The following is a 9,926-nucleotide window of genomic DNA, read 5'->3' as shown; positions in this document are numbered from 1 at the left end:
CTCGGTGCCTTCGACCATACTTTCAAAGTCATACCATCTACATCAGAACTGATCAACCTTTGAGAGAAGTGCTACACAAACTAGAGATGGCAGGCCGGCTCATAAACTAGTCTGTCGAACTCTCCAAGTTTGATCTTAAGTACCAGAGCAGAGACCCAATCAAGTCACAATACTTGGCCAATTTTATAGCTGAATTTACAAGCCCCGGCTCAACGACTCAAACAACCAAATGGACACTTTATGTGGACGGCACCTCCAACCCTCAAGGGTGCGGAGCCAGAGTCATACTCGAAGATGACAATGGTTTCGTTCTGGAGCAATCTCTACACCTACCATTCAAAGCCAGCAACAATCAAACTGAGTACGAAGCACTAATTGCCAGTCTAAAACTTGCAGCCGACCTAAATATTACCGAACTAAAGGTATATTGTGACTCCTTGCTAGTCATGCAACAAGTAAACAATTTCTATCAGGTAAAAGATCTTTTATTATCAAAATACTTTGACATTGTCAAAACACTAATTTCAAACTTTTCTAAATTTAAGATATATCACATACCTCGGAAAAATAATCACCGATCTGATATCTTGTCAAAACTTGCAAGCTCACAAGCACCTACTTCTTCTCTTTATCAATCTACACTCCTTACTCCAAGTATAACTCTAATCGAGGTTTTAAGCTTAACACAGGGTGAAGTTTGGCGAACTCCTTACATAGAATATATCAAATCTGGAACCATCCCGGATGGAGTTCAAAATGCTCAGAAATTCCGACGTCAAGCGTCCTTTTTCACTGTATACAATAACTCTTTGTACAGACCAGATTTTTCTCGTCTATTATTAAAATCTCTTTCCAAAACTGAGGCCGACATCGCACTCGTCGAAGCTCACAAAGGCATATGTGGTACACACGTCGGCGCTAGAAGTCTATCATCCAAGATACTCCAAGCAGGGTTCTACTGGCCAACACTGCAGAAAGACAATATTGAAAAAGTCAAAACATGTGCAAGCTGCAAAAAGCAGGGACCATTCACCCACTTACCAGCCAAGGTCCTGCACAATTCCGAGGTAATGGTGCACGAAACTGGCTCTGCACATTTCGCACAGATAGACCGACAAGTATACCGGGTCGTCCAAGTAATACCTCAGGTGAGTAAGGATCGATCCCACAGAGATTGTTGGTTTGAGCAAGCAGTGTTTACCTTGTAGATCTTAGTCAGGCAGATAGAAAATATAGTTGTCATGAAAAAATGCATAAAATAGAAATAAATAAAATGTTACTGGATAGGTGTGAAATCAATGGTGATAGAACGGTTGAGGCTTCGGAGATGCTTCTTCCTTTTGGATAAACTTTTCTCACCATCTACTCCAACTTTTGATTGATTCATTCCATGGCAGGCTGTATATGATTAAAGCCGAGTCAGTGGTCATTAATCTCCTCTGCTTCAGATCCAATGCCGGGTTAACGGTCATCCAATCTGAACGAGGGTGAAGCTTTAACAGTCCATCTCTTTGGTGATCCTACTCAAAAGGCCACAAACGAGGTCGAATCTTCCAGATCAGAGAACACTACTCCTTGGGTTCTAGCCTATATACCACAAAGGCTCTAATCGCCCCACACCTCAGCTGAACTGATGTCTCGAGAAGTCCCCAACGAAGCCGTGGATTAGCCGTCTAAGAGATGTATAATCAAGCTTGTGGTTCAATACTATCCCATCAAGGACTCGTAGGAACCCATGTGGAATTGGGATGATGGTCAAGTTACACTCCCAATCTATTAGGATGAAGAACGAAGATACATCTTAGAATAGAATCAAGCATAGATTGAAGTGGAATAGTGATATTATTAATTCATAAGAATTAGTAGAGCTTCTAACCTTAACTTTAGGAGGTTAGTGACTCATACTGTACATAATGTTCGAAAATGGGGGAAGAAGAAGATTGGCAGATCCCCAAAACAAGGGTGATCTTCTCCTATAAATACTAATCTAATAACTAAGGATTACAGAAATAGGATAAACTGGGTTGATAGTGCGAAAACCCACATTCCGAGCCCACTTGGTGATTGTTTGGGCTAAGGAAAGGGTGTCTCCACGTGCTAGGACTCCTTAGAGGCATTGAACGCTGGCTTGGGACTCCCTTATGGGCGTTGGACGCCAGCTGCTCCCTTTTGGGCGTCCAACGCCAGGAATAGGGTAGGCAGCTGGAGGTGAACGCCTATTTTGGGCCTTCATTTCCAAAGAAAAGTATGGACTATTATATATTTCTAGAAAGCCTTAGATGTTAGCTTTTCATAGCCGTTCAGAACGTATCATTTGGACTTTTGTAGCTCCAGAAAAACTCCTTCGAGTGCATGGAGGTCAGATCCTGACAGCATCTGCAGTCCTTTCTTTGTCTTTGAATCAGACTTTTGCTCAAGCTCCTCAATTTCAGCCAGAAAATATCTGAAATCACCATAAAATACACAAACTTAAAGTAGAATCCAAAAATATTAATTTAGCACTAAAACCTATGAAAATAAAATAAAACTTAAACAAAACATAATAAAAACTATATGAAAATGATGCCAAAAAGCATATAAAATATCCGCTCATCAGAACACCAAACTTAAGCTGTTGCTTGTCCCTAAGCAACCAAAAACAAGTAGGATTAAAAAGAAATAGAAGAATACAATAAATCTCAGAGTTCTCAATGAAGCTTAGTTTCAATTAGATGGGTGGGACTAGTAGCTTTTTGCTTCTGATAGTTTTGGCATCTCACTTTCTATTGAAACTTAGAATAGTTTGCATCTTTAGGAACTCAGAATTTAGATGATATTATTGACTCTCCTAGTTTAGTTCTTTTTTTATTCTTGAACACAACTTCTTTAGAGTCTTGGCCGTGACCCTAAGTGCTTTATTTTCTAGTATTACCACCGGATACATAAACGCTGCAGACACTTAATTGGGTGAACCCTCTCGGATTGTGATTCAGATTTTGCTAGAATCCCCAGCCAGTGGTGTCCAAAGCTCTTAAGTACACTCTTTTGCTTTGGATCACGACTTTAACTGCTCAGTCTCAATCTTTTCACTTGACACCTTCACACCACAAGCATATAGTTAGGGAAGCAGCTCATTTGAACTGTTTAGGCTAGATTGTGTTTCTTTCAAGCCCTCCTAACCATTGATGCTCAAAACCTTGGATCCTTGCCCTTGTCTTTTGGAAGAGCTATTGGCTTTTTGCTCTTGCCTTTTGGTTTAAAGAGCTATTGGCTTTTTCTTCTTTTTATTTCTTTTTTTGCTTTTTTTTTCCTTTTTCTCTTTTTTTTTCGTATATTTTTTTTCTTTTATTGCTTTTAGTTGCTTTTTCTTGCTTCAAGAATCAATTTTAAGATTTTTCAGATCACCAATAATACTTCTCTTTTATCATCATTATTCTTTCAAGAGCCAACATTCTTTATTCCAATATCAAATATGCACTGTTCATTCATGCATTTAGAAAATAGAGTAAAGTATCGTTTTTGTCCCCATCGTTCGGGTAAGTCCTATTTGTGTCCCTAACATTTAAATTGTCCTATTTGTATCCCTAACGTTTATAAAAGTGATTCAATGTTATCCTACTATCAATTATACTAACAAATCAGATTATATTTTTCAATTATTCTTACTTGGATGCATTCATTCTCAATTAGGTCTCACTTGGATGTGTTCGATTTTAATATTATACCCACTATTTGTGTTTAGATTCAATTATGTCCATAGAAAAGTGAATTATGTAAATATTGTAGGAATTAGTTTCAACTTTTGATGAGCTATTTTTCGGAGTGGATCATCGATTCTATCCCAGACATTTGTATTCTAACTTCAAGAAGAGATTTTTAAAGCTCAAACTAAAGCGTTCATGATGTGTAATTGACGGCAGGATAACATTGAATCACTTTTACAAACGTTAGGGATACAAATAGGACGATTTAAACGTTAGGGACACAAATAGAATTTACCCCAAACGTTGGGGACAAAAACGATACTTTACTCTAGAAAATAAAAGCAATGCCACCATATCAAATAATTGAACTAATCTTAATATATAACTAAAAATTCATGCATCTTACTTCTCTTTTTCAATTAAAATTTTCTTTTAAGCAAGGTGATAGATACATAGAATATTTCATAACTTTAAGACATAGAGATGATCATTCACTAGAAATAAACAATAAAACAAAATACATGGAAAACAGAAAAAATAACATAAGCAACAGGGGATTAAGGGATCGAATCTACCTTAGAGATGGTGGCTACTACTCCTTCTAGAGGCTCCAATAGAGTGCTTGATTTCTTTTATGTCACGCCCCTTCCTCTGTTGTTCTTCCCTTATAACTCTTTGATCTTCCCTCATGGCTCTTTGATCTTCTCTTATTTCATGGAGGATGGTGGAATGCTCTTGATGTCCCATCCTCAACTGATCTATGCTGGAGCTTAATTCTTCTAGAAAAGTATGCAATTGGTCTCAATAGCCTTGGGGAGAAAAATGCATCTCTTGAGGCATCTCAGGGATTTCTTGTTGAGGCAGCTCCCTACGCTCCTGTTGAGGTCATCTGTAGGCTCTCTTATTTGCTCCATTCTTCTTTTAGTAATGGGATTGTCCTCCTCAATGGGGATGTCTCCTTCTATGACAATTCCAGCTGAATTGCATAAATGACATATAAGGTGGGGAAAAGCCAACCTTGCTAAGGTTGAAGGCTTTTCAGCTTTCTTGTACAACTCTTGAGGTATTACCTCATGTACCTCCACCTCACTTTCAATCATGATGCAATGAATCATGATGGCTCTGTCAATGGTCACTTCTGAGCGATTGCTAGTAGGAATAATGGAGCATTAGATAAATTCCAACCATCCTCTAGCTACGGGCTTGAGGTCAATCCTTCTCAGTTGGACAAGCTTGCCTTGAGCATTCTTCTTCCACTGAGCTCCTTCCACACAAATGTCTGAAAGGACTTGGTCTAGTCTTTGATCAAAATTGACTCTCCTAGTGTAAGGATGTGGCCCTCCTTGCATTGTTAGCAAATAGAGCGCCAACCTTACACTCTCCGGGCTGAAATCCAAGGGTCGCCCTCGGACCATGGTGCTCCAATTTTTGGGATGTGGGTTCACACTACTGCCATGAGTTTTAGTGACCCATGCATTAGCATAGAACTCTTACACCATCATGATTCCAATTTTCGGGATAGAATTGGTTAGGACTTCCCAACCTCTCCTCCGGATATCTCTCTTCGGATCTTCGGGTACTCATTCTTTTTTAGCCTAAAGGGGACTTCAGGAATCACCATCTTCTTTGCCACTACTTCATAGAAGTGGTCTTGATGAGCTTTGCTGATGAATCTCTCCATCTCCCAAGATTCAGAGGTGGAAGGAACTGCTTTCTCTTTCTTCTTTCTAGAGTATTTTCCGACTTTGGGTGCCATAAGTGTGAATGGAAAGAAAAAATCAAGGCTTTTCCAACTCCAAACTTAAAAGCTTTGCTCGTCCTCGAGAAAAATAAGAAGAAAAGAGTAGAAGAAGAAGAGAATGGAGATGGATGAAGAGAGGAGAATTTGGCCAAGTAGGGCTTTAGTGTATGAATGGGGTGTGTATGAAGGTTAGAAAGAAGGGGTATTTATAGGAGTGGGATAGGTTGGGGTTTGAATGAATGGGTGGGAATTGGGTGGGAAATTTTAAATTTGAAGTGGGTGGGGGTTAGTGGGAGTTATGATGTTGTGAAGAGTGAAAGTAAGAGAGAGAAGAAGGTAAGGTAAGTGGAGATTCTGTAGGACCCACTAATCCTGAGAGGCTAGGAAAATCGAGTTCCCTTTCCCCTTGTGGGCGTTGAACGCCCAGCTCCTGCTCCTGGCTGGCGTTCAATGCCAGCTTAATGCTCCTCTTGGGGCGTTGAACGCCCATTAGGGTACTCCTTCCTGGCATTCAATGCCAGGTCTTTGCCTCTATTGGGGCATTGAATGCCCAGTCTCTGCCCCCTCGCTGGCATTCAATGCCAGCAATGTCCTCCCTGGTTGGTGTTCAACGCCAGCAATGCTGCTCCTCATGGGCGTTGAATGCCCACTCTGGCCCTCTTGTCTGATGTTCAACGCCAACAAGGTACTTGCTCCAGGGTGTTCTTTTTCCAGATCTAACCATTTCTATTTCTGTTCTAACAACTGCACATGATCACAAACTTAAACTAATATGAAAATTAAACTGATGAAACTGAAATAAAGTTAATGCAAAACAAAAATAACTTTAATTATGGTTGGGTTGTCTGCCAACAACCACTTCTTTAACGTCACTAGCTTGACGGTTAGCTCCTTACAGAGATGGATAGGGGCTCAAAATTTCACCCCTTACAGTGAACTTCTTGCCTGTGTTCTCATGGATGAGCTCCACATGCTCTAGAGGCAAGATCTTGTTCACTGTGTGTGGAATGACTGGGTTGTCAGTAAAGACAACTCTCATGCCAGGTGAGAGGCTTTCAGTGGGGATCTTTTTGTCCCTCCAGCATTTAGGTACATTCTTCTTAGTACCTTTATTCTCAGTGCTTGATGATGGTTGACCAACACCAAACCTAGAATTGGTGGCTCGGGGTTCCGTATAGCTCTGCACTGAGAGAGAAGGTTGGAACACTAGGTGTTGCACAACTGTTTCTCTTTTGTCTGAGGGAGAGTTATGGTTAAGCATCTTGAACAAGATGTGGTCCTCCCATAACTATAGAATCAGCTCTTCCTTTGTCACATCAATGATGGCGTTAGTAGTGGCTTGGAAAGGGTCTTCCAAGGATGATAGATTCATCCTCTTCCTCTCCAGTGTCCTAGATTATAAAATCTATAGGGATGTAAAGGTTTTCAACCTTTACTAAGACATCCTTTACCAGACCATAAGCCTTTTTCATTGACTTGTTTGCCATCTCTAGTGAGATTCTTGCAGCTTGTACCTCAAAAATTCTCAGCCTCTCCATTACAGAGAGTGGCATAAGGTTTATACTTGACCCTAGGTCACAAAGAACCTTCTTAAAGGTAATGGTGCCTATGGTGCAAGGAATCAGGAAGTGTTTGGGATCCGGTAGCTTCTGAGGTAGTTTCTGCTGAACCAAGGCATTGTGTTCCTTGGTGAGCACTAGAGGTTCTTCCTCCAATATCTCTGTACCAAACAACTTGGCATTCAGCTTCATGAGGACTCCCAGGTACCGAGCAACTTGCTCTTCCCTAGTTTTCTCTTCCTTATCAAAGGAGGAGTGATCCTCATAATCCATAAATTGCAACAATGCATTCAAGGGAACTTCTATAGTCTCCTCATGAGCCTTAGTTGCTTTCATTTCTTCAATAGGGAAGCCTTGAGTGGGCGTTGAACGCCCAGCTGCCCTATTATTGGCGTTTAACGCCATCTTTTGTACCTCTTTGGGTGTTGAACGCCCAGTAAGGACTTTCTTACTGGCGTTCAACGCCAGATTACCCTCTTCAGGTTCGGCCTCAGCTTCTACAGTGATGGCCTTGCACTCTTTCTTGGGTTCACTTCAGTGTTACTAGGAAGAGTGTTAGGAGGGGTCTCAAGGATTCTCTTGCTCAGTTGACCAACTTGTACCTCCAGATTTCTGATGGAGGACCTAGTTTCTGTTATAAAACTGTGAGTGGTCTTGGAGAGTTCAGAGACTATGGTTGATAAGTCAAAAAGGCTCTTCTTAGAAGTCTCCATCTATTGCTGAGAAGATGGGAATGGTGGTCTGTTGATGAACCTATTTTGGGTCCTTCCACCTTGATTATTGTTGAAGCCTTGCTGAGGCTTCTATTGATCCTTCCATGAGAGGTTAGGATGATTTCTTCATGAGGAATTATAGGTGTTTCCATAGGGTTCTCCCATGTAATTCACCTCTTCCATCATGGGTTGATCTAGATCATAGGGATCTCCATTATAGGAGGTGTCTTGAGTGCTGCTAGTTGCAGCCTGCACTCCAGTCAAATGCTGAGAGATCATATTGACTTGTTGGGTTAAAATCTTGTTCTGAGCCAGTATGGCATTCAGAGTGTTAACCTTCAGGACTCCTTTCTACTAAGCTACCCCATTGTTCACAGGGTTTCTCTCAGAAGTGTACACGAATTGGTTGTTTGCAACCATTTCAATGAGTTCCTGTGCCTCTTTAGGCATTTTCTTCAAGTGGAGTGATCCACTAATAGAATGGTTCAAAGACATCTTGCACATCTCAGATTGACCATCATAAAAGATACCTAGGATAGTCCATTCTGAGAGCATGTCAGGAGGACATCTCCTGATTAGTTGCTTGTATCTTTCCCAAGCATCATAGAGGGATTCACCCTCTTTTTGTCTGAAGGTTTGAACTTCCACCCTGAGTTTGCTCATCTTCTGAGGTGGAAAGAACTTGGTCAAGAAAACATTGACCAACTTTTCCCAAGAGTCTAGGCTTTCCTTAGTGTTCACACCCTGGGTTGAGCTACACGACCCGGGTTGACTGAAGACAAGAGCGACCGACCTCTTAAGGTTGGATCGCCACTGACCTCTCCTTAAAGAGCTCGGCCATGTCTTCATAGAGGCCCAAGTAGGCCCAAACGAAGGGATTCAGCCCACTCCAAAGGTGGCTAGCCTAAAGAGATAAGGTGGTTTTCCTCAAAAGGTAAAGATAAGATAACTGACTTATCTTAAAGTTCACTTCACGCTACTATAAATACACTGGAGCACCCAGGTATAACTCATACTCTGATTCTACACAAAAATCTGCCTAAAGCACGTGCTAACTTAAGCATCAGATTCTCTTGCAGTTACCACCACCCTCCGGTGATCAAGGATCAGCAGCACCACCAGATCCAACAAAGTCGGACGCGACAACTCTGGTCACAATAACAAATCTCATCCGGGATTGACCTTCGGTTTCAGGTAACCCTTGGAACATTGGTGCCGTTGCCGGGGAACCTGGAAGTCATCCCATCATCATGGAGGATAACCTTGACAACGATCACAACTCTGGCTTGGAGGACAGAACACCGCATAAAAACACGGAAGCAATGCCGAAAGATACACCTCAAAACAAGGGGGATAAACAACCCATAAACACAGAAATCTTGGAAGCTATCCGAGAACAACAGCATCGCCTTAAACAGCTGGAGCAAGAAGCCGATTGGCAACAGGAGGCCGAGCGAGACCTTCGTAGAGAAACAAGACGACGCCGAGAGCTGGAGGACAAGCTCCTAAAGCTTGAAGCCGACCTCAAAACTAAGACCACCCGATCCAGCCACGAGGAAAGTCCCCACAAGGACCAAGACCCGTTCACAAAGGAGATCATGAAAGCTAAAGTCCCGAAGGATTTCAAAGCCTCTGACGTGACTCTGTATGATGGTACGTCTGATCCAAGCCATCATCTTAGCAACTTCAGAAGTCGGATGTATCTTACGAATGCCTCAGATGCAATTCGTTGTAAAGCTTTCCCGACCACTTTGACCAAGACGGCAATAAAGTGGTTCGACAACTTGCCGCCAAGATCAATAGCAAGCTTCGATGATCTCGCCAAGAAGTTCCTAGCCAGATTCTCCATCCAGAAAGACAAAGCCAACCATGCCCCAAGCCTGTTAAGAATTAAGTAAAGAGATCGGGAGAGCCTCTGCAACTACATGGAAAGATTAAACAAGGCATGTCTGGACATACAAAGTCTGCCAACAGAAGCAGCCATCATGGGTCTCTTTTAGCCACTCCATATCCAAAAAGCACCCAACATCTCTAAACGAGGTACAAGAACGGGCTGAAAAATATATTAATATGGAGGAGAACTCTCGACTAGGAGAAATCTCAAAAGCCGGATTCTCCTACCCGCCTTGGGACAAGGATAAAGAGTCCAGGAAAAAAGAAGACCAGCCTACTGAAAAACCTAGAAAATACCACAACTACACTTCCCTTAGGGTTCCCTTGTGGATATTTA

The sequence above is a fragment of the Arachis ipaensis genome, chromosome B02 (genome assembly GCF_000816755.2).
Source record: "Arachis ipaensis cultivar K30076 chromosome B02, Araip1.1, whole genome shotgun sequence".
Taxonomy (NCBI): domain Eukaryota; kingdom Viridiplantae; phylum Streptophyta; class Magnoliopsida; order Fabales; family Fabaceae; genus Arachis; species Arachis ipaensis.
Note: the sequence above shows the minus strand (reverse complement) of the source record.